This window comes from Lissotriton helveticus, chromosome 1_2 (genome assembly GCF_964261635.1).
Source record: "Lissotriton helveticus chromosome 1_2, aLisHel1.1, whole genome shotgun sequence".
NCBI lineage: Eukaryota > Metazoa > Chordata > Amphibia > Caudata > Salamandridae > Lissotriton > Lissotriton helveticus.
Window position 1 is genome coordinate 323,685,535 of NC_136058.1, and position 13,102 is coordinate 323,698,636.

General features: G+C 43.5%; 2 non-coding genes across 2 annotated transcripts; both read left to right on the forward strand.

Moving 5' to 3' along the window:
- Nucleotides 1–8,536: 8,536 nt before the first annotated feature.
- On the forward strand, nt 8,537–8,608 carry TRNAC-GCA (transfer RNA cysteine (anticodon GCA)). Its single transcript has one exon. It is a non-coding gene; the product is annotated as a tRNA-Cys (tRNA).
- A 2,320-nt stretch (nt 8,609–10,928) lies between these two features.
- Nucleotides 10,929–11,000, forward strand: TRNAC-ACA (transfer RNA cysteine (anticodon ACA)). Its single transcript has one exon. It is a non-coding gene; the product is annotated as a tRNA-Cys (tRNA).
- The last annotated feature ends 2,102 nt before the right edge of the window (nt 11,001–13,102 follow it).

The following is a 13,102-nucleotide window of genomic DNA, read 5'->3' on the forward strand; positions in this document are numbered from 1 at the left end:
TTAATTCAGAGACTCTGTCCATCACCACCCCTTGTTGTAAATATTTTTGTCCACCATAAGCGTGGAAGGGTATACTCAGATGTGAGTCCCTTGCTCATTGCACCATCAGGATTCAAGCAAGCCGGGCTGAAGACGGCTGAAATGCCAGAAACCGGTCCCCGGAAGCTTGTTTCCTTCCCAGTGTAAGAATTGGCTTTTGTAGTCTGGTCTGCCCTGTTCCCATGATGCACTGGGCCAGGGACAGACTAATTTGCATACAGCCAGGTTCTGAAACTGGGATGGTGCAATGAGCTAAAAAACGGTGTTGGATCTAGCCCTGATCTCTTGACTGGGTGAGAGTATTCTGCTTAATTCAGAGACTCTGTCCATCACCACCCCTTGTTGTAAATATTTTTGTCCACCATAAGCGTGGAAGGGTATACTCAGATGTGAGTCCCTTGCTCATTGCACCATCAGGATTCAAGCAAGCCGGGCCGAAGACGGCTGAAATGCCAGAAACCGGTCCCCAGAAGCTTGTTTCCTTCCCAGTGTAAGAATTGGCTTTTGTAGACTGGTCTGCCCTGTTCCCATGATGCACTGGGCCAGGGACAGACTAATTTGCATACAGCCAGGTTCTGAAACTGGGATGGTGCAATGAGCTAAAAAACGGTGTTGGATCTAGCCCTGATCTCTTGACTGGGTGAGAGTATTCTGCTTAATTCAGAGACTCTGTCCATCACCACCCCTTGTTGTAAATATTTTTGTCCACCATAAGCGTGGAAGGGTATACTCAGATGTGAGTCCCTTGCTCATTGCACCATCAGGATTCAAGCAAGCCGGGCCGAAGACGGCTAAAATGCCAGAAACCGGTCCCCGGAAGCTTGTTTCCTTCCCAGTGTAAGAATTGGCTTTTGTAGTCTGGTCTGCCCTGTTCCCATGATGCACTGGGCCAGGGACAGACTAATTTGCATACAGCCAGGTTCTGAAACTGGGATGGTGCAATGAGCTAAAAAACGGTGTTGGATCTAGCCCTGATCTCTTGACTGGGTGAGAGTATTCTGCTTAATTCAGAGACTCTGTCCATCACCACCCCTTGTTGTAAATATTTTTTTCCACCATAAGCGTGGAAGGGTATACTCAGATGTGAGTCCCTTGCTCATTGCACCATCAGGATTCAAGCAAGCCGGCCGAAGACGGCTGAAATGCCAGAAACCGGTCCCCGGAAGCTTGTTTCCTTCCCAGTGTAAGAATTGGCTTCTGTAGTCTGGTCTGCCCTGTTCCCATGATGCACTGGGCCAGGGACAGACTAATTTGCATACAGCCAGGTTCTGAAACTGGGATGGTGCAATGAGCTAAAAAATCGGTGTTGGATCCAGCCCTGATCTCTTGACTGGGTGAGAGTATTCTGCTTAATTCAGAGACTCTGTCCATCACCACCCCTTGTTGTAAATATTTTTGTCCACCATAAGCGTGGAAGGGTATACTCAGATGTGAGTCCCTTGCTCATTGCACCATCAGGATTCAAGCAAGCCGGGCCGAAGACGGCTGAAATGCCAGAAACCGGTCCCCGGAAGCTTGTTTCCTTCCCAGTGTAAGAATTGGCTTTTGTAGTCTGGTCTGCCCTGTTCCCATGATGCACTGGGCCAGGGACAGACTAATTTGCATACAGCCAGGTTCTGAAACTGGGATGGTGCAATGAGCTAAAAAAACGGTGTTGGATCTAGCCCTGATCTCTTGACTGGGTGAGAGTATTCTGCTTAATTCAGAGACTCTGTCCATCACCACCCCTTGTTGTAAATATTTTTGTCCACCATAAGCGTGGAAGGGTATACTCAGATGTGAGTCCCTTGCTCATTGCACCATCAGGATTCAAGCAAGCCGGGCCGAAGACGGCTGAAATGCCAGAAACCGGTCCCCGGAAGCTTGTTTCCTTCCCAGTGTAAGAATTGGCTTTTGTAGTCTGGTCTGCCCTGTTCCCATGATGCACTGGGCCAGGGACAGACTAATTTGCATACAGCCAGGTTCTGAAACTGGGATGGTGCAATGAGCTAAAAAACGGTGTTGGATCTAGCCCTGATCTCTTGACTGGGTGAGAGTATTCTGCTTAATTCAGAGACTCTGTCCATCACCACCCCTTGTTGTAAATATTTTTGTCCACCATAAGCGTGGAAGGGTATACTCAGATGTGAGTCCCTTGCTCATTGCACCATCAGGATTCAAGCAAGCCGGGCCGAAGACGGCTAAAATGCCAGAAACCGGTCCCCGGAAGCTTGTTTCCTTCCCAGTGTAAGAATTGGCTTTTGTAGTCTGGTCTGCCCTGTTCCCATGATGCACTGGGCCAGGGACAGACTAATTTGCATACAGCCAGGTTCTGAAACTGGGATGGTGCAATGAGCTAAAAAACGGTGTTGGATCTAGCCCTGATCTCTTGACTGGGTGAGAGTATTCTGCTTAATTCAGAGACTCTGTCCATCACCACCCCTTGTTGTAAATATTTTTGTCCACCATAAGCGTGGAAGGGTATACTCAGATGTGAGTCCCTTGCTCATTGCACCATCAGGATTCAAGCAAGCCGGGCCGAAGACGGCTGAAATGCCAGAAACCGGTCCCCGGAAGCTTGTTTCCTTCCCAGTGTAAGAATTGGCTTTTGTAGTCTGGTCTGCCCTGTTCCCATGATGCACTGGGCCAGGGACAGACTAATTTGCATACAGCCAGGTTCTGAAACTGGGATGGTGCAATGAGCTAAAAAACGGTGTTGGATCTAGCCCTGATCTCTTGACTGGGTGAGAGTATTCTGCTTAATTCAGAGACTCTGTCCATCACCACCCCTTGTTGTAAATATTTTTGTCCACCATAAGCGTGGGAGGGTATACTCAGATGTGAGTCCCTTGCTCATTGCACCATCAGGATTCAAGCAAGCCGGGCCGAAGACGGCTGAAATGCCAGAAACCGGTCCCCGGAAGCTTGTTTCCTTCCCAGTGTAAGAATTGGCTTTTGTAGTCTGGTCTGCCCTGTTCCCATGATGCACTGGGCCAGGGACTGACTAATTTGCATACAGCCAGGTTCTGAAACTGGGATGGTGCAATGAGCTAAAAAACGGTGTTGGATCTAGCCCTGATCTCTTGACTGGGTGAGAGTATTCTGCTTAATTCAGAGACTCTGTCCATCACCACCCCTTGTTGTAAATATTTTTGTCCACCATAAGCGTGGAAGGGTATACTCAGATGTGAGTCCCTTGCTCATTGCACCATCAGGATTCAAGCAAGCCGGGCCGAAGACGGCTGAAATGCCAGAAACCGGTCCCCGGAAGCTTGTTTCCTTCCCAGTGTAAGAATTGGCTTTTGTAGTCTGGTCTGCCCTGTTCCCATGATGCACTGGGCCAGGGACAGACTAATTTGCATACAGCCAGGTTCTGAAACTGGGATGGTGCAATGAGCTAAAAAACGGTGTTGGATCTAGCCCTGATCTCTTGACTGGGTGAGAGTATTCTGCTTAATTCAGAGACTCTGTCCATCACCACCCCTTGTTGTAAATATTTTTGTCCACCATAAGCGTGGAAGGGTATACTCAGATGTGAGTCCCTTGCTCATTGCACCATCAGGATTCAAGCAAGCCGGGCCGAAGACTGCAGAAATGCCAGAAACCGGTCCCCGGAAGCTTGTTTCCTTCCCAGTGTAAGAATTGGCTTTTGTAGTCTGGTCTGCCCTGTTCCCATGATGCACTGGGTCAGGGACAGACTAATTTGCATACAGCCAGGTTCTGAAACTGGGATGGTGCAATGAGCTAAAAAACGGTGTTGGATCTAGCCCTGATCTCTTGACTGGGTGAGAGTATTCTGCTTAATTCAGAGACTCTGTCCATCACCACCCCTTGTTGTAAATATTTTTGTCCACCATAAGCGTGGAAGGGTATACTCAGATGTGAGTCCCTTGCTCATTGCACCATCAGGATTCAAGCAAGCCGGGCCGAAGACGGCTGAAATGCCAGAAACCGGTCCCCGGAAGCTTGTTTCCTTCCCAGTGTAAGAATTGGCTTTTGTAGTCTGGTCTGCCCTGTTCCCATGATGCACTGGGCCAGGGACAGACTAATTTGCATACAGCCAGGTTCTGAAACTGGGATGGTGCAATGAGCTAAAAAACGGTGTTGGATCTAGCCCTGATCTCTTGACTGGGTGAGAGTATTCTGCTTAATTCAGAGACTCTGTCCTTCACCACCCCTTGTTGTAAATATTTTTGTCCACCATAAGCGTGGAAGGGTATACTCAGATGTGAGTCCCTTGCTCATTGCACCATCAGGATTCAAGCAAGCCGGGCCGAAGACGGCTGAAATGCCAGAAACCGGTCCCCGGAAGCTTGTTTCCTTCCCAGTGTAAGAATTGGCTTTTGTAGTCTGGTCTGCCCTTTTCCCATGATGCACTGGGCCAGGGACAGACTAATTTGCATACAGCCAGGTTCTGAAACTGGGATGGTGCAATGAGCTAAAAAACGGTGTTGGATCTAGCCCTGATCTCTTGACTGGGTGAGAGTATTCTGCTTAATTCAGAGACTCTGTCCATCACCACCCCTTGTTGTAAATATTTTTGTCCACCATAAGCGTGGAAGGGTATACTCAGATGTGAGTCCCTTGCTCATTGCACCATCAGGATTCAAGCAAGCCGGGCCGAAGACGGCTGAAATGCCAGAAACCGGTCCCCGGAAGCTTGTTTCCTTCCCAGTGTAAAAATTGGCTTTTGTAGTCTGGTCTGCCCTGTTCCCATGATGCACTGGGCCAGGGACAGACTAATTTGCATACAGCCAGGTTCTGAAACTGGGATGGTGCAATGAGCTAAAAAACGGTGTTGGATCTAGCCCTGATCTCTTGACTGGGTGAGAGTATTCTGCTTAATTCAGAGACTCTGTCCATCACCACCCCTTGTTGTAAATATTTTTGTCCACCATAAGCGTGGAAGGGTATACTCAGATGTGAGTCCCTTGCTCATTGCACCATCAGGATTCAAGCAAGCCGGGCCGAAGACGGCTGAAATGCCAGAAACCGGTCCCCGGAAGCTTGTTTCCTTCCCAGTGTAAGAATTGGCTTTTGTAGTCTGGTCTGCCCTGTTCCCATGATGCACTGGGCCAGGGACAGACTAATTTGCATACAGCCAGGTTCTGAAACTGGGATGGTGCAATGAGCTAAAAAACGGTGTTGGATCTAGCCCTGATCTCTTGACTGGGTGAGAGTATTCTGCTTAATTCAGAGACTCTGTCCATCACCACCCCGTGTTGTAAATATTTTTGTCCACCATAAGCGTGGAAGGGTATACTCAGATGTGAGTCCCTTGCTCATTGCACCATCAGGATTCAAGCAAGCCGGGCCGAAGACGGCTGAAATGCCAGAAACCGGTCCCCGGAAGCTTGTTTCCTTCCCAGTGTAAGAATTGGCTTTTGTAGTCTGGTCTGCCCTGTTCCCATGATGCACTGGGCCAGGGACAGACTAATTTGCATACAGCCAGGTTCTGAAACTGGGATGGTGCAATGAGCTAAAAAACGGTGTTGGATCTAGCCCTGATCTCTTGACTGGGTGAGAGTATTCTGCTTAATTCAGAGACTCTGTCCATCACCACCCCTTGTTGTAAATATTTTTGTCCACCATAAGCGTGGAAGGGTATACTCAGATGTGAGTCCCTTGCTCATTGCACCATCAGGATTCAAGCAAGCCGGGCCGAAGACGGCTGAAATGCCAGAAACCGATCCCCGGAAGCTTGTTTTCTTCCCAGTGTAAGAATTGGCTTTTGTAGTCTGGTCTGCCCTGTTCCCATGATGCACTGGGCCAGGGACAGACTAATTTGCATACAGCCAGGTTCTGAAACTGGGATGGTGCAATGAGCTAAAAAACGGTGTTGGATCTAGCCCTGATCTCTTGACTGGGTGAGAGTATTCTGCTTAATTCAGAGACTCTGTCCATCACCACCCCTTGTTGTAAATATTTTTGTCCACCATAAGCGTGGAAGGGTATACTCAGATGTGAGTCCCTTGCTCATTGCACCATCAGGATTCAAGCAAGCCGGGCCGAAGACGGGTGAAATGCCAGAAACCGGTCCCCGGAAGCTTGTTTCCTTCCCAGTGTAAGAATTGGCTTTTGTAGTCTGGTCTGTCCTGTTCCCATGATGCACTGGGCCAGGGACAGACTAATTTGCATACAGCCAGGTTCTGAAACTGGGATGGTGCAATGAGCTAAAAAACGGTGTTGGATCTAGCCCTGATCTCTTGACTGGGTGAGAGTATTCTGCTTAATTCAGAGACTCTGTCCATCACCACCCCTTGTTGTAAATATTTTTGTCCACCATAAGCGTGGAAGGGTATACTCAGATGTGAGTCCCTTGCTCATTGCACCATCAGGATTCAAGCAAGCCGGGCCGAAGACGGCTGAAATGCCAGAAACCGGTCCCCGGAAGCTTGTTTCCTTCCCAGTGTAAGAATTGGCTTTTGTAGTCTGGTCTGCCCTGTTCCCATGATGCACTGGGCCAGGGACAGACTAATTTGCATACAGCCAGGTTCTGAAACTGGGATGGTGCAATGAGCTAAAAAACGGTGTTGGATCTAGCCCTGATCTCTTGACTGGGTGAGAGTATTCTGCTTAATTCAGAGACTCTGTCCATCACCACCCCTTGTTGTAAATACTATTCTGATTTAGGCATGTGAATCTATGAAAGACACCCCTAATACTGGAGAAGAACAATAGTTACTTACCTTTAAACAGGTGGTTCTCCAGTATTGGTGTCTTTCATAGATTCACATGCAACCTGCCCGCCTCCCCCCAGAGACTCACTCAGGCATTAGGGGGTTTCACTCCTGTGCGAGAAAATCTGAGAGCCTGAGCCTCTGGGGAGAACATTCTGGTGGGTGCTGTCGCCTGATTGGCTGCAGTTTGGACTAACACATAATGACTAAGATAGTCACGAGTGTGGAGTTTTTTTTTACTGTAGCTGGTGCTACTTTACTTTCTGGTTTGTTACTTCTGATATTTGCTATATATATTATGGCATATTATTGCTTTTTTATGTACCGTGGGACTCCCACTCCGACGACAGGGAATGATTCAGGCATGTGAATCTATGAAAGACAGTAATACTGGAGAACCACCTGTTTACAGGTAAGTAACTATAGTTCTTCATCACCATCTCAGTGATTGTGGTAACCAATCCTCAAATGATAAGGTGTCCCGTAAAAACCTCTTCCCCTTTAAGAATGTTTCAAAACAATCATTGTATATAGTGGCATTGGTCCTATGTACCACTGCCTATTCAAATAAAATAATAATGAAACAAATACATCTGTTTTTTAAATGATCCAGTTTTCCTTTAATAAATAATATTAAGGACTACTTCTCCTGTTCCACAGTTTCAAGGTTGTACTTTCCGGCACAACTTAGTATGATCCTCACACTCTTTCATGATGTACTGATATTTTGTCATTCTGATTTTACTGAAAAGCTGGGGATATAGCTCAGTGGTAGAGCATATGACTGCAGATCAAGAGGTCCCTCGTTCAAATCCGGGTGTCCCCTCACACTATTTTGATTCTGTTGTTTGTAATTTGGACTTTTCATCAATTCCATTTGGATCATCTTTGACAGAGTCAGTGTTCCCTTGGATATTGCACTTTAATAGCATTTCAGTGTTTCCTGCTCAAAGCCTGTGAGAAAATGCAGTTTTTAACACTCGGCTTGGTATTCCCTTTGGGAAATTTCTGAAACATCATTGATCAATTTTGGAATTCAGCTCTTCCTTTCACAGCACTAAACAAAGGGAATGGACTATGAAACCAATTGACAACTTTGTTATACTGTTTGGTGCTTTCTTGTATTGCACTGAAGAAATGGCGTACAAAACTTGGCAGCGAAGCAGTCAATCTATTTCTCATTTCACCTGTGTCTTCAGTCTTACATATATTTCACCTCTTCTCTGTGCATGCAAAGTATGTGTTTGTTTGAAGCACTTCATTTTTGTGCAACGTAGGAACTATTTAATTTCTCCTTAAAAGCTCTGCCTACGTGCAAGATGTACGAACTATCATTGCAGTTGCAAGAAGGCTGGTCTGAAGAATCAGGCCATTTGCAAACGCAAAATGGCTTTTTCTGATGTATTAAATGGAAGGTATTTGAAAGGGGTGTTTGGGTTTACCTTCCAAATACCGAATTGTAGTGGTACGTAGAAATGTTTTTCCACCATAATTTGGCCCAAAACAATCATACTTCATCACCAGCTCAGTGATTGTGGTAACCAATCCTCAAATGATAAGGTGTCCCGTAAAAACCCCTTCCCCTTTAAGAATGTTTCAAAACAATCATTGTATGTAGATGCATTTTTCCTATGTACCACTGCCTCTTCAAATAAAATAACAATGAAACAAATAAATCTGTTTTTTAAATGATCCAGTTTTCCTTTAATAAATAATATTAAGGACTACTTCTCCTGTTCCACAGTTTCAAGGTTGTACTTTCCGACACAACTTAGTATGATCCTCACACTCTTTCATGATGTACTGATATTTTGTCATTCTGATTTTTCTGCAAAGCTGGGGATATAGCTCAGTGGTAGAGCATTTGACTGCAGATCAAGAGGTCCCTGGTTCAAATCCTGGTGTCCCCTCACCCAATTTTGATTCTGTCGTTTGTAATTGGGACTTTCCATCAATTACATTTGGATCATCTTTGACAGAATCAGTGTTCCCTTGGATATTGCACTTTAATAGCATTCCAGTGTTTCCTGCTCAAAGCCTGTGAGTAAATGCAGTTTTTAACACTCTGCTTGGTATTCCCTTTGGGAAATTTCTGAAACATCATTGATCAAATTTGGAATTCGGCTCTTCCTTTCACAGCACTAAACAAAGGGAATGGACTACGAAACCAATTGACAACTTTGTTATACTGTTTGGTGCTTTCTTGTATTGCACTGAAGAAATGGCGTATAAAACTTGGCAGCGAAGCAGTCAATCTATTTCTCATTTCACCTGTGTCTTGCATGCACCTCTTCTCTGTGCATGCAAAGTATGTTTTTGTTTGAAGCACTTCATTTTTGTGCAACGTAGGAACTATTTAATTTCTCCTTAAAAGCTCTGCCTACGTGCAAGATGTACGAACTATCATTGCAGTTGCAAGAAGGCTGGTCTTAAGAATCAGGCCATTTGCAAACGCAAAATGGCTTTTTCTGATGTATTAAATGGAAGGTATTCAAAAGGGGTGTTTGGGTGTACCTTCCAAATACCGAATTGTAGTGGTACGTAGAAATGTTTTTCCACCATAATTTGGCCCAAAACAATCATACTTCATCACCATCTCCGTGACTGTGGTAACCAATCCTCAAATGATAAGGTGTCCCGTAAAAGCCTCTTCCCCTTTAAGAATGTTTCAAAACAATCATTGTATGTAGAGGCATTGGTCCTATGTACCACTGCCTATTCAAATAAAATAACAAAGAAACAAATAAATCTGTTTTTTAAATGATCCAGTTTTCCTTTAATAAATAATATTAAGGACTACTTCTCCTGTTCCACAGTTTCAAGGTTGTACTTTCTGGCACAACTTAGTATGATCCTCACACTCTTTCATGATGTACTGATATTTTGTCATTCTTATTTTACTGAAAAGCTGGGGATATAGCTCAGTGGTAGAGCATTTGACTGCAGATCAAGAGTTCCCTGGTTCAAATCTGGGTGTCCCCTCACCCTATTTTGATTCTGTTGTTTGTAATTGGGACTTTTCATCAATTCCATTGGGATCATCTTTGACAGAGTCAGTGTTCCCTTGGATATTGCACTTTAATAGCATTGCAGTGTTTCCTGCTCAAATCCTGTGAGTAAATGCAGTTTTTAACACTCAGCTTGGTATTCCCTTTGGGAAATTTTTGAAACATCATTGATCAATTTTGGAATTCGGCTCTTCCTTTCACTGCACTAAACAAAGGGAATGGACTATGAAACCAATTGACAACTTTGTTATACTGTTTGTTGCTTTCTTGTATTGCACTGAAGAAATGGCGTATAAAAATTGGCAGCGAAGCAGTCAATCTATTTTTCATTTCACCTGTGTCTTCAGTCTGACATATGTTCCACCTCTTCTCTGTGCATGCAAAGAATGTGTTTGTTTGAAGCACTTCATTTTTGTGCAACGTAGGAACTATTTAATGTCTCCTTAAAAGCTCTGCCTACGTGCAAGATGTACGAACTATCATTGCATTTGCAAGAAGGCTGGTCTGAATAATCAGGCCATTTGCAAACGCAAAATAGCTTTTTCTGATGTATTAAATGGAAGGTATTCGAAAGGGGTGTTTGGGTGTACCTTCCAAATACCGAATTGTAGTGGTACATAGAAATGTTTTTCCACCGTAATTTGGCCCAAAACAATCATACTTCACCACCATCTCAGTGATTGTGGTAAGGAGAGGAGTTGGCCTAACGGCTAAGGAGCTCGACCTCGGACCTGGGGATCTGGGTTCGAGTCTCAGTAACAACGCCAAAACCCCCTGTGATTCTGGGCAAAAAACGTAATCTCCCTGTGCCTAAAAATGAATGTGTCTTCGTCCTCATGTAACGTAACTGGTGCTATGTAAAGGGCTCTGATACCTGATTCAGTTCGGGTCTAGTTCGCGCTATATAAAACTCTGCAAAAAAAAAACTCATATGATAAAGTGTCCAGTAAAAACCTCTTCCCCTTTGAGAATGTTTCAAAACAAACATTTTAAGTGCAGGCATTGGTCCTATGTACCATTGCCGTTTCAAATATAATACCAATCAAACATATACATCTTTTTCTTTTTTTAAATGATCCAATTTTATTTTAATAAATATTATTATGAACTACTTCTCCTGTTCCACAGTTTCAAGGTTGTACTTTCTGGCACAACTTAGCATGATCCTCTCACTCTTTCATGATGTACTGATATATTGTCATTCTGATTTTGGCAAACAGATGGGGATATAGCTCAGTGGTAGAGCATTTGACTACAGATCAAGAGGTCCCTTGTTCAAATCCGAGTGTCCCCTCAGACTATTTTGATTCTGGTGTTTGTAATTGTGACTTTTCATGAATTCCATTTGGATCATCTTTGACAGAGTCAGTGTTCCCTTGGATGTTACACTTTAATAGCATTACAGTGTCGCTGCTCAAAACTTGTGAGTAAATGCATTTTTTACTGAGGGCTTGGTATTCCCTTGGGGAAATTTCTGAAACATCATTGATCTATTTTGGAATTTGGCTCTTCCTTTCACAGCACTAAACAAAGGGAATGGACTATGAAACCAATTGACAAATTTGTTATACTGTTTGGTGCTTTCTTGAATCGCACTAAAGAAATGGCTTAGAATACTGTGCAGCGATGCAGTCAATCTATTTCTCATTTCACCTGTGTCCTCAGTCTTACCTATATTCCACCTCTTCTCTGTGCATCCAAAGTATGTGTTTGTTTGAAGCACTTCATTTTTGTACAACATAGCAACTATTTAATTTCTCCTTAAAAGCTCTGCCTACGTGCACGATGTTCGAACCCTCGTTGCAGTTGCAAAAAGGCTGGTCTGAAAAATAATGCCATTTGCAATCACAAAGTGGCTTTTTCTGTGGCCTTTTCTGATGTATTAAATCGAAGGTACTTGAAAGGGGTGTTTGGGTGTACCTTCCAAATACCGAATTGTAGTGGTATGTAGAAATGTTTTTCCACCGTAATTTGGCCCAAAACAATCATACTTCAGCACCATCTCAGTGATTGTGGTAAGCAATCATCAAATGATAAGGTATGCCGTAAAATCCTCTTCCCCTTTGAGAATGTTTCAAAACAAACATTTTAATTGCAGGCATTGGTTCTATGTACCACTGCCTATTCAAATAAAATACTAATCAAACAAATACATCTTTTTTTTAAATGATCCAGTTTTCCTTTAATATATAATATTAAGAACTACTTCTGTTCCACACTTTCAAGGTTGTACTTTCCGGTACAACTTAGCATGATTCTCTCACTCTTTCATGATGTACTGATATTTTGTCATTCTGATTTTACTGATAAGCTTGGGATACAGCTCAGTGGTAGAGCATTTGACTGCAGATCAAGAGGTTCCTGGTTCAAATCTGGCTGTCCCCTCACCCTATTTTGATTCTGTTGTTTGTAATTGGGACTTTTCATCAATTCCAGTTTGATCATCTTTGACAGAGTCAGTGTTCCCTTGGATATTGCACTTTAATAGCATTACAGTGTTTGCTCCTCAAAACCTGTGAGTAAATGCATTTTTTACACTGGGCTTGGTATTCCCTTTGGGAACTTTCTGAAACAACATTGATCTATTTTGGCATTCAGCTCTTCCTTTCACAGCACCAAACATAGGGAATGGACTATGAAACCAATTGACAACTTTGTTATACTGTTTGGTGCTTTCTTGTATTGCACTGAAGAAATGGCGTAGAATACTGGGCAGCGAAGCAGTCAATCTATTTCTCATTTCACCCGTGTCTACAGTCTTACATATATTCCACCTCTTCTCTGTGCATGCAAAGTATGTGTTTGTTTGAAGCACTTCATTTTTGTGCAACGTAGGAACTATTTAATTTCTCCTTAAAACTTCTGCCTACGTGCAAGATGTACGAACTATCATTGCAGTTGCAAGAAGGCTGGTCTGAAGAATCAGGCCATTTGCAATCGCAAAATGGCTTTTTCTGATGTATTAAATGGAAGGTATTCGAAAGGTGTGTTTGGGTGTACCTTCCAAATACCGAATTGTAGTGGTACGTAGAAATGTTTTTCCACCATAATTTGGCCCAAAACAATCATACTTCATCACCATCTCCGTGATTGTGGTAATCAATCCTCAAATGATAAGGTGTCCCGTAAAAACCTCTTCCCCTTTAAGAAGGTTTCAAAACAATAATTGTATGTAGAGGCATTGGTCCTATGTACCACTGCCTATTCAAATAAAATAACAATGAAACAAATAAATCTGTTTTTTAAAAGATCCAGTTTTCCTTTAATAAATAATATTAAGGACTACTTCTCCTGTTCCACAGTTTCAAGGTTGTACTTTCTGGCACAACTTGGTATGATCCTCACACTCTTTCATGATGTACTGATATTTTGTCATTCTGATTTTACTGAAAAGCT